The sequence below is a fragment of the Apodemus sylvaticus genome, chromosome 5 (assembly GCF_947179515.1).
Source record: "Apodemus sylvaticus chromosome 5, mApoSyl1.1, whole genome shotgun sequence".
NCBI lineage: Eukaryota > Metazoa > Chordata > Mammalia > Rodentia > Muridae > Apodemus > Apodemus sylvaticus.
Genome location: NC_067476.1, coordinates 35,946,141 through 35,954,713, shown reverse-complemented (window position 1 = coordinate 35,954,713; position 8,573 = coordinate 35,946,141). Strand labels below are relative to the sequence as shown.

Here is an 8,573-nt window from a genome sequence, read left to right as displayed (position 1 = left end):
CTCAAACCCAGGGCTTTGTCCACTTTGCACCTTAGCAAATCCCCAGAGCCTATCTCCTGCTATGGCAGGGACAGGCAGGTCTCAGTTAACACTTCAAAAGCACCTGTGTGTTGCCTGACTTTATCCTGTGTTTGTTCTCTCAAATCTGTTCCAATATCCTTCCTAGTTATTCAGCTATTGAGGATTTTTGAGGAGCTTAGTCTTGCCTGTCAAAAATAAGCAAAAACAAACATTTTATCATACTGTTAGACCGCTAACTTCATTGGGATCCTGAAAAATTTTTTAATAAGACCTTAGATAGTAAATAAGATGCTAACTAAAACATAGCATAGCACTTCTCACATGACTTTTGATACCCTATAGGTCTTTAGTTAAAAATGCTTTCTGAACAAAGTTCAGATTTACGTTGATATGTGTTTCAAATAGAATGAATGGATGGCTTACAGAAGTAGTTTAATTGATATAGTCATCATTTAATATTACTCCTTAGTCATCAGGGAATTGAAAATCAAAACAACACTGAGATTCTACCTCATACTAGTCAGAATGTCTAAGATAAAAAACGCAGGTCATAGCAGATGCTTGTAGGATGTTGAGAAAGAGGATCACTGCTTCATTGCTGGTGGTATTGCAAGCTGGTACAACCACTCTGGAAATCAGATTGGTGGTTCCTCAGAAAATTGGACATGTGACTACTGCAGGACCCAGCTATACTACTCCTGGGCATATATCTAAAAGATGCTCCAACATATAACACAGACACATGCTCTACTATGTTCATAGCAGCCTTATTTATAATACCCATAAGCTGGAAATAATCAAGATGTACCTTAACAGAGGAATGAATACAGAAAATATATATTTACACAATGGAATACTACTCAGCTATTAAAAGCAATGACTTCATGAAATTCTTAGGCAAATGGATGAGACTAGAAAATATCCCCATGAGTGGGACAACACAGTAACAAAATAACACACATGGTATGTATTCACGTATCAGTGGATATTAGGGAAAAAAATCTGAATACCCATGAAACAACTTACAAACCATAGGAAGGTCAAGAAGGAAGAAGATCAAAGTGTGAATGCTTCAGTCCTACTTAGAAGGGGGAACAAAATAATCTAATCATGGGAGGTACAGGGTGGGAGGGAATTGGGAGGAAAAGAAGGTGAGAGGAAAAATGGGTGTCAGGTTCAGGTGTGGGAGGAGATGAAGGAGATGTATAGAGGGGTCAGGAAATTGAATAGATGTGTATAGAAATGGGGGATGGGGAACACGGATAAACAACAGAATTTCCCAGATGCCAGGAAAACAAAAGACTCCCACGACGCAATGGGGTGACATTAGCTGAAACTAAGGGGAGAGAGAAACTGTAGAGACCATATTAAGAGGTTAGGCACAGCCCCTGGTTGAGAAAGAGGACACCCACACATCTCAAAATTTTAACCGAGAATTGCTCCTGTCTTAAGAAAATACAGATAATTAATAAATCAAAATAATTGTTTTAAAGAGTGGAGCAGAGACTGAAGGAAATACCATCCAGAGACTGCCCTACCTTGGGATCTACCCATATGCTGTCATCAAACCCAGTCACTATTGCTGAGGCCAAGAAGTGCTTGTTGATAGGAATCTGATATAGTAGTCTCCTGAGAGGCTCTGCTAGAGCCTTACATACACAGATGCGGATGCTTTCAGTCAACCATCAGACTGAGCAAGGGAGGAGTTAGAGAAGGACTGAAGGAGCTGAATGGATTTGCCACCCCACAGGAAGAAGAACAATATCAGCCAACGAGACCCCTTAGAGCTCCCACTGACTAAATCACCCACCACAGGGTACACGTGGCAGGACCCATGGCACCAACTGCATATGTAGCAGAAGATGGCCTTATCTTACATCAGTGAGAAGAGAGGCTTTTGTTCATGTGAAGGTTTGATGCCCCAGCATAGGGACTGCTAGGGTGGTGAGGCTAGTGTGGGCAGGTGGGACAGCACCCTTACAGAAGTAGAGGTGGAATAGGGAGATTGTGGAGGGGAAACCTGGAAGGCAGATAAATAAATAAAAAAAAATGATTCCTTTCACCTAAGAAACACTCAGTAAATATGTGTTGACTCCATCATTAGATGAACATCAACATGTTTTTATTCCAAAATATGAGTTTTTTTAAATATTCATTTGTAATTGTTTATGTATGAATGTATGTATATGTATGCATATCTAATACCTGTTGTGTTTGAACACTATATATCTATGTCTATATTTTTTCTATCTTTATCTCTATGTCTATCTCTGCATGTTTGTATCTCTGTATCTCTTTATCTCTCTCACATGTGAACATGACACTAACATTAGAAATGAAGCTCTGGCCGGGCAGTGGTGGTGCACGCCTTTAATCCCAGCACTTGGGAGGCAGAGGCAGATGGATTTCTAAGTTTGAGGCCAGTATGGTCTACAGAGTGAGTTCCAGGACAGCCAGGGCTACACAGAGAAACCCTGTCTCAAAAAACCAAAACAAATGAAGTTCCGAAATAAATTATTATGGTATAATTTATTGTAGTAATATTATCCAGAACAACACATTTTGACAACAGGAAATGATCTACTCACTCAGATGTGTAAAAGCAAGACTAGTTCCTTCTTTCTCTCTAGTTATTTAGACAGTACACATTCAGCCAATGTACTTTCTAGGCTCATTGCTAGACTCATTGCTGTATTTGTCATTTTTCTGACTAATTTGTTCTCTAAAGTTATTAATATTATTACTATTTGTCATTTCTTTGACCATTTGATCTCTTAAAAATATTCTTTATTCCATGGCTGTCAATGGTTTTCTTTTTCTTTTCTTTTTCTTTTTTCAAATTTACACTTGAGACTCATTTTGAAACCAATGACCACTTTTGTTGTTGAGGGCTTACCCTGATACTGTAATATACTTTTGGAATAATAGCTTTTCATCATTAATCTATGTCTGTGTTTCTTCCTTCAATAAAACTTAAAGAAAATATTATTAGTAAAATGTATAATACACATAATTTACTATTAAAATATATTTTGTTTATAGTATTATGATATGATTACCTCATTTCATTCTCCTCTTTTCTCTCTCTAGTCCCTTGCCTGAACCCATCTCTCTTGGTTTTATTCAAATTCATAGCCTAATTTTCTTTAATTGTTGTTACATATTCAAGAGTGTGTGTGTGTGCAGTGTGTGTGTATGTGTTTTTAAATATATTACTGCAACATGTTCATTTATAATGCTGTTTAGAGGCTATCATTTAGCACTGAGTGAAGTTAGTGTACTCCTCATGTAAATTTATTTCTCCAGCTCCAAATTTGATACCCCCCTCTGAAAAATAGCATGCACACAAGAAGGCACCCTGCACACACACAAAGGAGAGAAGACACCTAATGGTCCTACTCAACTATGATGCCTATGAACCACGATAATGAAATGCACTGCAGGATAAATCTAAGGGTACAGCTGCTGTATATATATGCAGTGCATATAGTGTGTTAATAGCCAAGGTTTTTATAATTGGACTTAATTAAGACAGGTTTAACAAAAAAGAAACCATGGCTTGTACTGGAATATAGGCAATTATCCTGGACTAGGTAAGTCATAGATCTTGGAGAAGAATCTAAAATCACCAATTTACTAAACCACCATAATCCCTAACTATATTTTAAATATTTATCCTTATACCAGAAGATAAGTATAGTCCTCACTCTTCATCAGGTAAAGTTCTTTTTACAACCTTTAGAGAAAAAAAAACTAATTGATCAAAATCCAGTTGTGGAGCCAAGTCTCAAATAATACATCCAAAACATGTTTTGAATATTTATGTTCTTATTGCTATGAAAATCCTTGACAAATTCTTCTACATAACAGAGCCATTCAAGCCATACATCTCATTTCTTCAACATGAGCATAACCACACTGTGTATCCTCTATTACCTCTATCATTATTTAACTTTTAGACACCCAATACAATGTTAATGGTATGGTATTCTTTACATTTTCTAAAGGAGGTTCCTTTTATCTGTAATGTTATTAGAGAACAGTTAACTAACTCTTTGGAAATGATTATACATTCTAAATGAATGTAAATTCTATAAGTCATTCATGTAGAATTAGCTTTTTTCACTTACCAAATACCTTCTGTGTTATTCTAATAAGTATTTAAATTTTTGTAAAAATTAAGGTAGTGATTTTAAAATTGTTATATGAAATCATAATCCTTAGAGATACTGATAGTTTATGAAACACACTTTGTTATTCCAATGAGTATTTAAATTATCTTAAAAATTAATATAGTTATTTATAAATTATTATAAAAATTAAAACCCTCAGAGATGCTGTTAGTTTTCTGAAAAAAAAATATGTTCCACAAAATAGGCTTTAAATAGGCCTCATGTAACACATTTTATTAATAAATTTCAGGAATTATTTTACATATGCTTAATATGATTTTGTTTCCCATATTAATATTATACAAAGTACCTCCTAGTACACTGAGCAAACATTTTCAAAACACACTTTTGTATTTCCCACAGAGACCAATTAGCTATATTAAATGAAGACATCTCCAAAATATATGCAGAAATACTGAAAGATGGGTTATCAGGGAGAATTACAATTTATTCCCCTTGGATTTAATTATAGCATGTAACTCAAATTCCAGGCAATGTGAGAAAGACAGGCAAGACTCTTTAGATTTGATTAGAAGATACCATGTCACATTTCTCCTCTTTACATTTCACCTGGAAATGTATAATTTAGGAAAAAAGTATACTTTTTCTTACATGAAACATCATTGGCCACTTTCCTCAAAAAATTATATGTATAAAAACTATAACTGAGGAAATAAAACTATAGAGAAACATAAGTCAATAGTAACTTTATTCAACTTTACTAAATTTCTGAATCATTTTAGTTTTAGTATCCATTCATAAATGCTTACATGTTCTTAACTCAGTTATTCATAAATACTAATAGTTGACCAGATTATTTTCAAAGTATTAAGACATGTAAACACGTAGGAATCTAACATCCTCTAGTGAAGAACAACATAGTCCTTAGTGTTAAAGATTATTTTTTACTTCCAAATAAAACCAAGTAAACTTGAATTCAGATACTGATTGTGATTTAGATACAGATATGATTCTTTATCTGATAGTCAAAATTAAAAAAGATGGAAGAAAATAATTTTATACAGTGGGATGCTTTTTATTCATTTCAGCACCCTTGAAGCAGCAACTACAGGATATTTTGTATCTTTTAAATGTCTCGGTAATAAGCCTTTCTGATGTCACAAAATCCAAAACAAGGTAGTATTAGTTCACTCTAAAACTTCTAGTATCGAGTATGTAGATGGCTATGTTCAACATTAACATAAGTAGGGAACAGGTGGCCGAAATCTTCTATGAAATAATTCAAATTATCATTTAGTATGTCTTTCCATAAGCTCTGTATTCACTTTTTATCCTTATATTATAAATTGTAGTTTCACCTTGGAGATCTAATTTCTTTGCATTATTTTATCAAATGTGGTATTGTTTTATTATAATAATTTAATAAATTATTTTTATGTTCATAAATTGTGGGCAGCATGCCAACCTGTGGCAAGTGCATTTGGCCATCTACTATGTCCCTCAAATATTATGTGTTGATTCAAGATGACCTACACAAAAACTGTATCAGATGTTTAAGGTTTGGAGAATACTGGACACACTTAAGACACAACTCCAAAACCAATTAATTAATGAATTGATGAATCCTGTATTGAGTGAAGAAGTGAAGACTTCATTAATTTCACTGGAAGGAAATGACTTCTTAATAGGTGCTTCTTTTTTTCCTTTTCTTTTATTAGATATTTTATTTACATTTCAAAAGTTATCCCCCTTCCTGTTTTCCCCTCTAGAAACACCCTATTGTACCCCTCCTCTCTTTGTTTCCTTGAGGTTGATCCCCCAGTCACCTACTCCTGCCTCCATGCCCTAGCATTCCCCTACACTGGGACATCAAGCCTTCACATGACCAAGGACCTTTCTTTCCACTGATGCTCAACAAGGCCATCCTCTGCTACATATGCAGTTGGAGTCTTGGGTCACTCCATGTGTACTCTTTGTTTGGTGGTTTAGTCCCTGGGAGCTCTGGGTGTCTGGTTGGTCAATATTGTTGTTCTTCCTATGGGGCTGCAAACACCTTCAGGAACTTCAGTCCTTTCACTAATTCCTTCATTGGGGTCAGTGTGCTCAGTACAATGGTTGACTGCAAGCATTGGCCTCTGTATTTGTCAGCCTCTGGCAGAGCCTTTCAGGAGACAGTTATATCATGTTTCTGTCATGAAGCACTTCTTGGCATCAGCAATAGAGTCTGGGTTTGGTGAATGTTTATGGGATGGATCTCGAGGTGAGGCAGTCTCTGGATGGCCTTTCTTTCAGTCTCTGCTCCACATTTTGTCTCCATATTTCCTCCTGTGAGTACTTTGTTTCTCCTAAGAAGGACTGAAGCATCCACACTTTGGTCTTCCTTCTTGAGCATAATGTGGTCTGTGAATTGTATCTTGGGTAGTCTGAAATTTTGGCTCATATCCACTTATTGGTGAATGTATACCAGGTGTGTTCTTTTGTGACTGGGCTACCTCACTCAGGATGATATTTTCTAATTTTTTTCCATTTGCCTAAAAATTTCACGAAACTTCTAACTCATGGTAGTTAGATCACTTACAAAGATGTGGCTATGTATTTCTGCTTTCATTCCAGATAGTGGTTTGACAGAAATAAATATAATTTCTATGCAGTGTCTACTACAAATTATTTGAATTAACCCCTCATCAAGTCTCTATAAACCACCGTCTTTCTTATGAGCTTATTAAAGGAATTGGTAGAATATTACCAAGCTAAAGAGAGCTGTGATACCAACCTCAGACAAGTACCACATTTCCTAGCAAAATATCCCTAGACAAGAAGTTTCAGCTTACCAACGACCAATTTGCAGATGCTTTTCGTTACCATCTCAAACTATAAACTTTAGAGACAAAGTTAAGTGAATGTAAGAGAAATAGAATACAAGCTTCAGGTAGAAATGAGTCAACAGCTGAAGTATGTTAGGGAGCCTGAAATAACAAAATGTAAGATGGAAGAGAAAATTAAGAATGAAAAGGAACTGGGTAGGTTATCGAATAAAGTTAGAAGAATTTGTCAAGCAAAAAAAAAAAATAATAATGACACTCATTTCTCAGGAAAAAACACATTGGAAAAATTAAAAAGCACCAAGAGAATGAAACCAAAGAAATTTATGCTCAAAGACTGCTTCTAGTAAATTATATAGATTTTTCTTAGAGACAGAGAAGTAGAGCTGAAGGAAGCATTTGAAGCTTTTTAATTGACCCAGAAGTTCCAAGAAGAAGAAAATAAAAGTGAGTCTGGGACACTTTGAAGATGGGAACAGAAGCCAAAAAATACTGAAGAGATCTATGATCAGAAACTCAAAACTGAACTTCTAAAGTCCCAACTAGAACTAAAGGATAACTACATTGCCAGAACAAATAAATTCCCAGAAAGGGGAAGGAACAATAAAGAAAAACTATCCATTTGCAAGAGGAGCTCACAGCTATTAATTCAACAAAGGAAGAACTCAGTAAATCTGTAAAGCATGTGAAAGAAGTTGAGCTGGAGTTAGAGTCTGCCAATGGCCAGGGTTTGGAAATGTCCAAACAAAACCACTGTCTGAATGAAAATGTGAAAGAGATGAGTGATTAGTCACTACTGAAAGAAAAAGATGTGGGGCTTCAGGCATAAAATAAATTACTTAAACAGCAACTGGAAGAGAATAGGAACAAAAACATGTATCTCCTAGATCATGCAACTCAGCCACCACCATTTTTTGTCCTTGCTCACAGCCAACCATTGTCCCCAAAGGATGAGCTATGGGAAGTATTTTATAATGACTATTTTATTTACAACATTCTCATCCACACTATTTCTTTCCAATTTTGCCTTGTTTTCTTGGTACCATCCTCTCAAGTTTATTACTTCTTCCTTATTTATTATTACTAAATAAAATAATGAATTCTTAAAATGAAGTAAATATAAATATATGAAAAGAGGTCTTTTAGGGAATTGTACCTACCGCCTCAGCAGAAGATAGTTGTTCCAAACTGATGAATTTAAATATGAAAAGTATTTCTATACAACCAAACAATAACCATAAAGCATATCAAAACACAAAACAAACAAAAAATAAAGTATTTAATGATAAGTTTGGTTAATAAAAAATTCAAGAAAGAAGTAAAAATTACATAGAAATGAATGAAGACAAAAGCCCAGTATATTGAAATCTAGAACACAAAGATGGCAACTCTTATGTGGAAAACTCAAAGCACTAAGTGTTTAATCCTGTCTCAAAACAGACAAAATAAACAAACAGAAATCTCAAATGATGACCTAGTTGCTCACATAAATGCACTGATAAAGTAAATGACAAAGACAAATGTCAAACAGTAGATGGGTAGAGATATTTAAACTTGGGACAGAAATTAAGGAAATAAAACTAAAATTTATAAAGAC

The 8,573-nt window shown here is 34.9% G+C and overlaps 1 pseudogene; it reads left to right on the top strand.

Moving 5' to 3' along the window:
• Window positions 1-5,691: 5,691 nt before the first annotated feature.
• On the top strand, window positions 5,692-8,063 carry LOC127684753 (centriole and centriolar satellite protein OFD1-like; annotated as a pseudogene).
• The last annotated feature ends 510 nt before the right edge of the window (window positions 8,064-8,573 follow it).